The 8,544-nt window shown below is 44.8% G+C and overlaps 1 protein-coding gene across 2 annotated transcripts in view; it reads right to left on the bottom strand.

Annotated features, from left to right (window-relative positions):
• Fam168a (family with sequence similarity 168 member A) overlaps positions 1-3,545 on the bottom strand; it is a 132,323-nt gene extending 128,778 nt beyond the window's left edge. The window contains exon 1 of one of the 2 annotated variants that reach the window (XM_021166786.1): positions 3,267-3,545. The gene's annotated coding sequence lies outside the window, so the exon portion shown is untranslated. The remainder of the gene's footprint in view (positions 1-3,266) is intronic. The other variant, XM_021166787.2, reaches the window with a different exon arrangement.
• Positions 3,546-8,544: the final 4,999 nt, after the last annotated feature.

Below are 8,544 nucleotides of genomic sequence, written 5' to 3'. Positions count from 1 at the left end.
AAATCTTAAAAAAAAAAAAAAAAAAAAAAAAACATGAACCCATTTGTCTCCTTGGATGGCCTTTGTGAAGCATGAATGTTTTGTTTTGTTTTGGCATTTTAACCACAGTGAAATACACAAGTCTAGACTTTCAATGTATTCACAATGTTATGCAATCATTACCACTAAGTATAAAAAGGGTTTTTATGACTTTACTGAAATCACTCCACTTTCAAAAGTTGGAATCGATTTTTGAAGTCAAAACCCTTGACTCCTAAATTCTTGGGCTCCTCATTTTCCCCAGGCTACCAATCCCTCCACCTGTTCTCCACTTGTTACCGGTGTCTGCTTCACAACTGCCCAGGTAAATCATTACTACTGGGAAAACAAATCCATTCAAACAGTTCTCCCACCTGATTTCTCTTCTTATTTTGAGGTTCAAAAACCAGGGCTTTAACATGAACAGCCAGCCCATCTCCAGAGCATGCCTGCAAATCCACAAAAGCAAGCGCTGGACCCCAGAGTAAAGTGGTGAGGGCAAATGCTCTCATTGGCTAGATTACACACTCAATGAATTATAGGCAACTGCTCAAGCTTGAGTTTGTTTGGGTTTTTTGTTTGCTTGGTGGTTTGGTTTGGGTTGGGTTGGTGGTTTGGTTTGGTTTGGTCTGGTTAGAATATAGAAAGCATCCTTTAAGGGCGAGAGAGATGGCTCAGTGGTTAAGAGCACTGACTGCTCTTCCAGAGGTCCTGAGTTCAATTCCCAGCAACCACATGGTAGCTCACAACCATCTGTAATGAGACCTGATGCCCTCTTCTTGTGTGTCTGAAGACAGCGACAGTGTACTTACATATAATAAATAAATAAATCTTTTTTAAAAATGACATTTCTAATCCCACGGATAACCCACCCTCTAAATGGGCATTTTCATGTGTTCAATTATAAAAACCAAGAAAAATGCTTTGTTTTCTAGCTGTACACTAAAACGTTAACAGAAAAAAAAGTATTTTTAATTCCCATTGATATCAATTTTATCTCCTTTCCATTTCTCCTCTTTTTTCCCTAGACTACACTCTAATCAACTGCCACGTCAAGTTTAACATATCAGAGTTAATGAAATTAAACCTGAAAACTGTCTTCCTGAAGACGTATCCTCTTTACATTCCTCTGGGCCTTCCATCCCCAAGAATAAACTCATCGACAACCTTTACATCAAATTTCTGATGAACAGATGCAGTTATTCTCTTATGCAGTGTGCCTACATCAGCAGCATCCTCTTAACAACAAAATATGGTTGCATGTTACACTTCATTTATTCACACCTGACAGAATTCTGATCGCCTGAATTTCTTTAGAAGAAAATTCAATCTGTAGAAACAGCCCAATTATTTAAAATCTTATCATGTAATGTCAAGAGAATCGAATGAAAAACTCCATCAGTACCCAACCATCTCACCAAAGAATGAATATTTATTACATTTCTATATTTCCTGTCTTCTCTCTGTTTACACAAAGTGATGGTGCCAAGACTCATCTCAGGATTATTAGCCTGCAATACAATGATGGGCCTAATTGCCTTGCAAACCAGGACACCAATAAATGGAGACTTCAAGCAATCAATTTTATTGGGGGGAGGTGGGGCTTGCTAACCTCTTTCTGCATACATGCACCTTGCCTGCCTAGAAAATAAATTCAGTCTTCCTGTTTTTCAGTCTCATTAATCAGTTCTCAAGCAAGAATGCACCCTTAACAACCTCAAGTTCATCAAAGTCTATTTAAATTCCAAATTCCAGGACTAGTTTCAGTTTACCAGGGGGAGGGGGAAAGGAGAAAGCAGAAACAGTTTCACCTTCTCCCACCTTTGCTTTGAGAGCCCCCAACTTTCCCTTTTTGACAGGAACTGCAAGACTCCCCACTCTCCTTTAATTCTACCTTAAATGGTTCTCTCATAACTTTACCCTTGGGGCTGCTATTTCCAGACAATTCTAACGTAAAACAAAAAGGTCAAATTGATAGCATGAGATATCCTCTAGGAGAATCTTTAATATACCTTCTCTGTCCTCTGCGAAGACCCTTCTAATGGTCTTGTTATTACTGTCTCTCACCCAAGCAGCTGATGTAAATGTTCTAACCCTTGAACCTCTGGTGTGTCTTGGAGGACATCTTAATCCTTCCTTTCCTAAATAAACCAACCCACTCCATCCCCTCTGCCACCTCACCACAGGTAACCAGCTTATCATAGACATTTCTTCTGCAAAACTGGCAGAGACATTTTCTTTATGATGCCATCCACTAACCTTGCTCGACACCTGCCAGAATTATTTTAGTTGAGTCCTGCTGAGTAGTCTTACATATCCTCTACCTCCAACTTCCGCTCAGGGGAGCCACCTTGTTCCCTCCAGAGACTCTAAACTTATCCTAAATCCTTTTCCACTGAGCCCTCATCCCCAATTTCAATCCCTGTCTTCCTATTTGGGGCCCAACTTACAATTCACTCCCTCCTGTCAGCTTACCTCATCCATCTCCTGTAGTTGGAGGTCTCATCACTCACTACCAGTCCAAATTCAAACCTCCAGCAGCAGCCTACCTCAAGAAAACCCCACACAAATCCTACCTCTTCTGCTCTCTCCAAGCCCTATTTCCGTAAGTATTCACAAATCCATCATCCCCAGAAGACAACAGCCCATTTCAACCTGGGGTCTCAACCCATGCCAAAGCCCTCACTCCCAGCTCCTACCATCTCCATCTTCCTTCCCCAGGTCCACCCCAAGTCCCACCTTCCAAAATTAGCACTCCCTAGAGTCCCATCCAACGTTTATATCCCACTGGCATTGAAATCATCTCCTTAGCCCCCACCCCGCTCTGATCCCAAGCTGTCAACTGCTTCAGGCCAACCCCAAATCATCACCTTCATTCAGTCCCATCCCCCATTAAAAGACATCCCATCCAATCTCACCTTCCACCTCGCCCCAAGACAATCCCAAATTCCACCTCAAAACCCTACACACCCCATGCTCCTATCCCTGGTCTGGTTATCCCTCCATGTAAAGTCCTACCCCCTCACCCCCCTCCGCTACCCTCCCTGACCTGCTGCTGTCCCACCCTCACCCCACCCCCAGCCCGCGTACGGACGAGTCTCCCCCACCAGCCCGCCGTTCCATCGCCACCTCGGTCCCCTCCCCCAAGCCGGCGCGGGGGCCCTACAGCCCCCACCCTCGTTCCCCCCGGCGCCACCAGCCCTGGCTCCACGGGAGCGGGCCGGGGGGCGGAGGGGGGGTCTCCTCACCGGCGAGCTGCTGCAGACGAAAACCGCGGCGGCCGCAGCTGAAGCGGCGATGCCCTTGTCTCCTCTGGAGGCTACAGCGGCGACGCTCTCGTTCCCTCGTCCGTGTCCAGTAGGGTGGTGGATGGCGCGCAGGGACGGGAGCCTCCTCCTCCTCCTTCTCCTCAGCTACTCGGATCTGAATCCTCTGCAGTAGCCGCGGAGAAACCCGACAGTGGGGGAAGGGGACGCTCGGCTGCAGGCAAGAGAGGAGGAGGCGGAGGGAGGGGGCGGGGGACCGCTGAGAAGGGCGGGGGAGGAGGAGTCGGCGCGCTGTCCCGACACGTCCCACAGCCTCCGAGCTCTTGGACTACAACTCCCGGCATGCTCTGCCACGGCCCTGCGCGGCCTGGTTCTCCCAACCCTGCGCCGGTCCTGGACCGCACCCTCTTGGGTCACAGACAATGGAATGAAGCCGACTCCCACGGGCTTTTGTAAACTCAAAGGCCTCTTGGGAGGGAAGTTGGATATTTCCGCAGCCTCATCTCCATGAAGCAAAACTCTCTACGTCTCCAACCTACACATACACCCTCTTCTGCCCGAGGGACTACACCTCCCAGCATGCCGCACATAGTTTCCCATTCTCTCCTTCCGGACCCCTCTCAGACCCGGTACTACAGTTCCCAGGAGTGTGGTCCTTGCGAAATGCTGGGACATGCAGTTCTCAGTCCTTCCTCCATGTTAAGAAAAAAGAAGTGAAAGAGAGAAAAGGGGAAGGACTATTCCAACCCACTAAGCTTGGGCCTAGATTGGCTACATCACCTGTAATTCTGTACTCTCCTCGCCATCTCCGTTGTCACTGTCTCGCCAGAACTAATGCAGCAACAGCTTCCCTGGCATCCCTGAGAGTCTGCAACTTAAATCCTCATGTAAAAAACACATTTGTTTACATTTACATTACTTATAAGTATTTAATCTAAAAAGATGATCAAAAATTTTTAGAAAACAATGCCCACGGTTATTATAGGAGGTTGTTGAATATGAGTTGAGGAGGATGTAGATATTCATCAATAGGGGGCTGATTTAATAAATAGTGATGCATGTATTCAACGTAATGCTAAGCAGCCATTAAAAATGATGGTAAGGCTTTTCACAATTTCTTGTCAGGGGGGCAAATTGATAGCAAAAACGGCAAGATTAGACAGGTTCAATTTATTTGAAGTTCGAGGATATAAAAGCGTAAAGATTTCAGTGAAGAGATTCTCCAAAATGTTATCAGTGATTATCTTTGAGAAAGAATTGTTAGGTTTCAGGTTCCTCTTATCTTTTATACTGCCTGAATTGTTTAAGGAAGCACACACCCACCGTTTTTTTAAAACATGAAAGGCTATTTCATATGCACACACACACACACACACACAGGCACACGCACACAGATACAGATACAGTTATAGATATTCCAAATACAACAACCTCTTGATTTCCCACCTACAAACTTTCCTTGGGTCTTGGTTGCCTAAACACTGTTTCAGGACTATGTGTCTACCTTTCTGTAAACTAAGTCAATCCCACTATTAAAACAATGGTAGTTGTGTACTGTATTAGTTACTTCTCTGGTTGCTGAGACAAAATACTTGATAAGAGCAATTTCAGGAAAGAAGGGTTTACTGTGATTTACAGTTTTATCTTAGGGAAGAGAAGTGTGTGTCAGGTCCAAAAGAAACTCAGGACAAATGGCAACCTGTGGTGCCTGGCTATTAGCATACCAAAGAGCATTCTGGCCTCCATGCACCGTGCACCGCTTAGTGATCCCTCAGTTTCATAAGAACCTGTTACAGACTCCATGGCTCTACCACGACCCTAAATTTCTTCAGTTCATGGGCTTCCCCCCACCCCGGCTTCTCATTTTCCTATAACCCTAATATTTGGGCTCTCTTGACCTCCTCTCTCTTGCCCCTCTTTCTTGGTAAGCTCTTTCTCTTTCTTCTTTTTCTTTCCCTGCCCCACCTCATAGCCAAGTCCATTCTGTTGGCCATGTTCAGTCTACCACTCTTCTTTCTGCTCTGGATTCTTCCAGATGCCTCGAGCTGAACTCTCCCTAAGACCTACAGTAAAATCTCCCACTGAGCCTTACCACAGAACTGTCACGTCATCAGTGTATGCAGTGCAGCAGTAGGAGCAGGTCACGTGAGTATGGCAGCAGGAGCAGGTCACGTGAGAGGGAGATGCTTGTTCTCTCATTCCATCTAAGAACCCCATCCCGTGCACTGCCCATATTTAGGATGAGCCTTCCCAACTCAGTCAGCCTAATCTAGATAATCCCTCCAACATGCGTAGAGATCTGTTTTTCCACAGTAATTCTAAATCCCATCAAACTGACAAGATTAACCATCACAACTACAATTTATGGAAGAACATAAAGTTAGCAAGGAGCTCTCAATCTTTCTTCCCAAATTATCTGTTTTCAGGGACCTTCTCTCTCTGCTCCAAAGTTTCCCATAGCCCAAGTTGAATTGGAACTGGCTCTATAGCCAACGCTGGACCTGAAAGCCTTGAAAGCCTGACCTGCCTTCCTTGGCTCTCCAGGCATGTGCCATGTTCCTAGCTGTCTCTTCCTACTCATTCTCAAGACCAAAGCCAGAGGTATACCTTCCATAGAGCACATTTTAGACAAAGTAATTGTCCTTATATCTTAATTCTTTTTTTTTTTTTCAAGACAGGGTTTCTCTGTGTAGTCCTGGCTGTCCTGGAACTCACTCTGTAGACCAGGCTGGCCTGGAACTCAGAAGCCTCTGCCTCCCCGAGTGCTGGGATTAAAGGCATGTGCCACCACGCCCGGCTATATCTTAATTCTTATCTTGGTGGCTTCTAATCTGAAGGTCAGAGGTCATTGTGTTCAGGGTAAGTGAAGATAAGGGATCAGAATTATGATAAAGGGTCTGTAACACTCTACCTCACAAATCATTGTCTGTGGAATAAATAAGATGTATTTGCAACTAAAAAAAACATTTTTAAGGCAGGTGGTTGGTGGTGCACGCCTTTAATCCCAGCACTTGGTAGGCAGTAGCAGGCAAGTCTCTGGGTTCAAGGCCAGCCTGGTCTACAGAGTGAGTTCCAGAACCCCGTCTTCCCCCCACCCACCCCCTGAGTCAACACACCCACCCACCCACCCACACGGCCAGGCAGGTCTGGAGAGATGGCTTAACAGTTAAAGGTACTAGCTAGGCAAGCCTGACACCCAAGTTTAATTTCCAAAACCTACCACGTAAAAAGCCTGTGGAGGTGAGCACAGCCCTCACGCATCAAGATGGGAGGCAGAGATGGGAAATCACCCAGAAGCTCCTGGGCCCACGAGCCTAGAGTACAAAACACCATAGCAGAAACTACAGAGACCTTGCCTCAGGAAGATGGGTAGAAAGAATAGACTCTCCAGTCTTTGAAGTGGGGGTGGGGGGAGGGTGATAATTTGGTTGGTTGGTTGGTTGGTTAATTTTTGGTTTTGTTTTTTTGCCATGATGAACATCAAACTTAGGGCTTCGTATATACTAATTCTACTGAGCAACAACCGCTCTAATTTTCTAAATTGAATTATCTTCAAGATAGACCCTTTTCCGTTATTCCAATGGTAAGGAAAGCTTTTCATGTATTTTTAGGCTAGTGAAATAGATTCTTTTCTCTAGTGCCAGGTTTTGTGTCATGCACCTGTAACATCAGGACCCAGGAGGCAATGTCAGAAAACGAGAATTCATTGTCAGGCTATTTAGAGAAAAGCATTATTTCAAAGAAGAAAATATAAAATAAGAGCCAGGAGCACAATGGGGAGGTGGAAACAAATGGGGCAAAGTTCAGGGTCAGCTTCCACTACATAGCAAGTCTAAGGCCAGCCTGGGCTACATGGACCCTGTACCAAAAGAAAAACAGAATCAAATTTTCTTTCTTTCTGTTTTTAACTTCTTTCTTTCTTTCTTTCTTTCTTTCTTTCTTTCTTTCTTTCTTTCTTTCTTCCTTCCTTCCTTCCTTCCTTTCTTTCTCTTTCTTTCTCTCTCTCTCTCTTTCCTTTCTTTTTTTCTTTCTCTTTTTTTTTTATTGACTATGAGTGCTTTTGCCTGAATATGGATGTGCACCATGTGTGTGTCCAAAGAGTGTATTAGATCCCCTGAAACTGGAATTACACACATCTGTAAGCTACTATGTATATTCTGGAGACCCAAGTCTTCTAGAGAGCAAGCAGTGTTCTTAATCTCTGAGCCATCACTGCAGCCGCCACACTTTTGTTTTCTCTATTTCATTAGACAAGTAAGGCAGAACAGTGTGGCACCCCTTTAATCCTAGCATTCAAGAGGCAGGGGCAAGCAGATACCTGAGCCTGGGCTACAGAGCAAGTTCTAAGACAGAGCTACACAGAGAAACCCTGCCTCAAAAAACGAAGCAGAGAGGCAAGCAGACTCCTCAAACAGCTCTTTTCTCTTTATTGATTTTTATGGATTATTGTTTCAGCCATTATAGGTCTTGGTTAGTAATTATGTCTGTCAGGCCTACCTTTTTCTTTGTACAGTTTTAGCCGCTGTTGGGTTTTATTTTGTGTTCATTATTTCTACTCAAAGGACTTTCCCCAGGGGCCAGCTTTGCAGTGTTCAGTGTTATTGACAAAGACAGGATCATTCACTCTGCTTTTCCAGCCATAGTAAATTATACCACGTGTACCTTTCTTTAGCTGCTGTCACTTTTATTTTTATGTTGATTTTTTTTTCTACCGTATGGAATTCATTCTACAATCCCATGAAAATTAACTCAGAGTCACGATGAGCCTGTTCAAACATGATCCTTTGCCGGTCACTCGCTGATTAATTTGCTCATCCCAGCTAATGTTGATGGTCTTTTTGCACTTACGTCTCAAAACATCTTTGGAAGCATTAGTACCAGTGTGAGCTTTGCTTATAACGCTGCTCCGGGAGTATACTAACGGTAGCCTGGTTGAAGGGCGTTTACCTGTCATGCTCAAGGCCCTGAATATGATCCCCAGCACCAAAATTTAAATTAAAAAGCCTCAGAGGTCAGGCACTGAGGTACCGCTCACCAGGGAGATGAGGTCAGGAAGACTAGGAGTCCAACTTCAGCTACAGGAGGAGTTTGAGGCCCACCTAAGCTTTACGAACCCTATGTTAATAGTAATAGTAATGATAATTTACTCTAGAAACACAATAAGATGGAACTCAAAGATAACGTTAGAGGAACTGAACTGATCTTTATTAATAAGGCAAAGGCTGTATTAGTGGCTAAAACATTTTTTGTAGCCGGGCGT

The sequence above is a fragment of the Mus caroli genome, chromosome 7, assembly GCF_900094665.2.
Source record: "Mus caroli chromosome 7, CAROLI_EIJ_v1.1, whole genome shotgun sequence".
NCBI lineage: Eukaryota > Metazoa > Chordata > Mammalia > Rodentia > Muridae > Mus > Mus caroli.
This window is presented reverse-complemented; position numbering and strand designations above follow the sequence as displayed.